Source organism: Ochotona princeps, chromosome 21, assembly GCF_030435755.1.
Source record: "Ochotona princeps isolate mOchPri1 chromosome 21, mOchPri1.hap1, whole genome shotgun sequence".
Classification (NCBI taxonomy): Eukaryota; Metazoa; Chordata; class Mammalia; order Lagomorpha; family Ochotonidae; genus Ochotona; species Ochotona princeps.
In genome coordinates this window covers 8,640,425-8,644,348 of record NC_080852.1, presented here as the reverse complement: position 1 = coordinate 8,644,348, position 3,924 = coordinate 8,640,425, and the positions used below count along the sequence as shown (strand labels likewise).

Sequence of the window (3,924 nt, the reverse complement as noted above, 5' to 3'; positions counted from 1 at the left end):
TCATACTCCTGGCCATTTTAACATCCTTATTAAAAAACACTTAAAAAAAAAAACAGCAAAGAGCTGGAGATCTCCCAGCTGCTAGTTCATAACCCAAAAGCTTCCATCAGTCAGGGCTGGAACAAGCTTAAGCTGGAACCCAGGAGCTTAATTCAGGGTTTGTACATGGAAGGTAGGGACCCCAATACATGAGCTGCCGCCCAGTGTGCAGGCTAGAAGTTCAAACCCAAGACATTCCTCTATGGGATACGAGTGTTTCAATGCTATCTTAACCCCTGAATCAAATGCCGGCCTCTCCTTGGTCATTCTTAACAGATACATGTGCAAGCTCTGAGCTGAAGGTCTCCATCAATACGAAGGAGAAAGCGCAAAGCAGTGAGCATGTTATAGACCACAGTCGGAAGCACTTTCAAAATCAGATATCAAAGACGCCCTCCACCAAGTGAACCATCGATTCTGAAGGTAACCTCTGCAGTCTGTTTTTTTTTTTTTCTTAAACACAAATCTACACACCCATCGTCACAGTCTTGGATTTCTTAGACTGCAAGGCAGAGAGTTGCACTTTCGAACATGAGCTTGATGTCGCCAAGATTTGAGTGGCTGAGTACCTCTTTCTAGCATTTCTTGATCCCACTTCCTTTGCCCCCTCACATGCTTCCCCACAGACCAACCAATGGATCAGGGCTATGCTCTGCATGTGTCCTCACAAGCTCAGGGCCTGGCATCGGAAAGCTGCTGCTCAACACCTGCCAATAGTGTTGGGGGGCGGGGCCTTCGACAAGTGATGGATATTAGATAAAGACACCAAACCTTTGACAAGTCAACAAGTAACATTGTGTGTGTGTGGCAGGGTGGGAGGTTGGAGAGGTGAGAGGTCACAGGGACAAAACCTGCACGCCGATTTCACCACGGATTTTTGCCAACAGACAGCAGAGGACGCAGCTTGACAAGGAACAAGTCACTGCATTCCAGACACACGTCCTCTGGGAAGGCCTACACTGCAAAGCAGCCAGGCTGGGTCAGCCAGGGCAGGAGAGCAGCTGCACCCACCTTCCCCCGTGCTCCCAGGAGCAAGCTTGGTCACTACTCTCTACCTGACCCACAGACTCGCCGGTCCCGTGGCTGGCCCAGGCAGGCTTCCCCAGAATCATGGCTTAACTCTCCTGAGAGAGAAGCCACGGGTCTCCAAGTGTCAAATGCGAGAAGTCAGGCCGTGTGGGCATCGTGACCATGTAGTCACACCCTGGCTTGCCACACCACCCCATCCAGCTGCTTGCTGCCTCATTTCTTTCCTCTACCAGGGAGGTGAGGAGGAAAAGCATGAACAGGAGTCTGATGTGATCTCCTGGAAGCCAGGCCCAGAGGCCTGCTCTTAGCCAAGTGTAATCACACTGCATGCAGACAGGCGACAAACGTCTAGGCTGTTCTGAAACATCCCCAGCCAGTGCTGTGGACCAGGTCCTGGCTATCTCCCTGCTAAGCACTTGGCTTTGCGCCAAGCCAAAGAGAGGACCCACTTGGTAACACAATAGTCCAAGATTATCAAGAAATGCTGATGTGGCTGGGATGGGGGCGGGGGACGGCTAAGCTTTTTGAGAAAACCAGTGGACCCCCCCTGCCCTGACCCACCCGGCAAGGCTGTGTTTTCAGATGCACCTGAAATCATGGGGCCTCCACAAAAGAATCTGGGTGAGGGGCTGCTCCCCATGTTACCCCTTTCATCTCAAAGGAATTCACTGCCACCCAACCAGGGAGGGCCACGCTGGCAGAGGCAACGCTGGCCCAATCCTTCTCAAACCAAGGATGGAGATAAAGGATGCCCTGCAACATCGGTGCCTATGAAAAGTTTGCGCTGCCCGGTGCCCATCTGGAAAAAGTCAGTGCTTGCTTTGTAACAAACAAGGTGGTAAGTGTGCTGGCACTGGCACTAGGACTCCACAGCCAAGATCATGGGGTTGGCCACTTTACTAAGAATTCTGGCAGCCTCTCCCCGACCCCCTTCATTCTCTTGCATACACACATACACACACACACACACACATATACTCAAGCCTTGCCAATGACAGAAAAGCAGGGGAAAATGGTTACACAAGGTTTTCTTTTTGTTCTTATTGTTCGTCTGAGCCGGAGCCAAGCGAGAACACCTTCGCAGTTTTGCACTGAGCTCTATTTCTCTCTTCCTTACGGTGTAAAAAGATTGGTGCTTTCTGATTGTTTGACTTTGTTTTCCACTCAGCACCTGTCTGCCGTGAATTCCTGGGCGACTTTCCACCTATGAAAAGTCCCGGGTGAATGTAACAGACTATTGCCATGTTCCCTATTTAATGTATGTCCCTGGGACTGAATCCCATAGGATCTCCTGGCAACCCCTGGCCGTTCACTGTTCTTCCAATCCTTCTGCCAGAGCTGCCTCTTCCCATAATTTATGTTACAGTGCCATCTTATGGAAGTTGATGACCACCACTTACTGATACAGAAACTCAAGGCCGTCTCTTCCATGTCTTAAGAAGAAATATATGGGTTTTTAAAAATCACTCGTAATTAATCGTACCAGGTAAGCAAGTCAGAAAAGAAAGCCAGTTTGATGTGGTCTGTGAGAGGCCAGGCACTACAGAGAGCATCTGAGCAGAAATACAGATGTTTGAGACAACTGACGAATTTCATGAAGGCATTTATGCTCTTGTTCAATGACTGTCGCTACAGAAGCCGACATCTCAGAGGCGGCATTCTCTGTGGATGCCGTGACGTTTTTGGAAAGAGGATCCGAAGGGGGCAGAGTCTGTTCTAAGTCAGTGATTTGTGACCCAGAATATGCCGATCTGCACTCTCATGGTGCATCTTTCCTGAAAAAAAAAAATCCAGCAAATTCTGATGGCCCCTAAGAGCATGACACCTGGCTCCCTCGCAGAGGCATGTGAGTCCCAGGTTTAATTCCAGAAGCTTCCTTTGGAAGCACCTCCTTCCAGAAGCCTGCCTGCCTGCCAACTTTTGGAGACTCTAAGCCTTGCTTCCTTTCTCCCCTTCAGCTTTCTTTCCACCCACAGAGCCAACATGCACCATGAATGGACCTGGCTATAACGCCTTTTCTCCTCGTAAGGACAGCCAACACACAGCATGTTGTGATGAAGGGAGAAAAAAAAATTAATATGCATTTAGCCAGATGCAAAGTAAGAACTTGGGGAACAAAGCAGTTTATTAAAAAAAAAAATAAGGCATTTGAATGTCAAATATGCCTTGGGTTCTTCCTGTCACAATGAAATGCCTTCCTTCTTAGCTGCTCCATCTCCAGTCATTTCAAATTCAAAGTTCCCAATAAATCAGAGTGGGTATTGGCTTGCTTGGCTCCTGCTTTTCTCATCTGAGCTCCTTTGGCCGAGGCCTCCCCCACTCCTCACTCCCAGTACCCCAAATCTCTGTTTTGCTCATAAACTTACCTTGGCTGGCCTATCTTCCCTCTCCTGTTTGGGGTCTTTTCTTGTTTCAGTCCCTGTACTTGAAATATTCTTCTTTCTTCAACTGTCATGGCTTTATCAGCAGGGGTGCACCCAGCACCCACACCTCCTCCACTTTTTGCTGAGTGCGTGCTTGCTGTGGCTCCCAGCCCCCTTCATCACAACATGATCTACCAGAGACTCCAACACACTCAGCTTAGAGTCTGAACCAACTGGCCCCAGCAGCAAGTCTCCAAAGCAACCACGTACACATGCAGAAGTGACACTGTGGACTGTCTGCACCCCAACCCCACGTCCCAACATGGATGTGGTGCCTTTTTCTTTTCATTGCTGTTGCAATTTAAACGCTCGGTTTACCAGTTGCAAGAGCTAATTTCTCTAATATCCATCCTGCAAACTCCATCTGGGATCTGCCAAACAAAGCTGTGTTATTTTGCCTCTCTCACAGGCAGGAGTGACAAAAAGTCTGCAC

General features: G+C 49.0%; 1 long non-coding RNA gene across 2 annotated transcripts; it reads left to right on the top strand.

The window, feature by feature from the left end:
* Positions 1-389: 389 nt before the first annotated feature.
* On the top strand, positions 390-3,172 carry LOC131482878 (uncharacterized). Of its 2 annotated transcripts, none has more exons than XR_009247369.1 (3): positions 390-462; positions 2,435-2,554; positions 3,027-3,172. It is a non-coding gene; the product is annotated as an uncharacterized LOC131482878 (long non-coding RNA). The 2 variants fall into 2 exon arrangements; XR_009247368.1 differs by lacking the exon at positions 390-462 and adding an exon at positions 1,697-1,906.
* Positions 3,173-3,924: the final 752 nt, after the last annotated feature.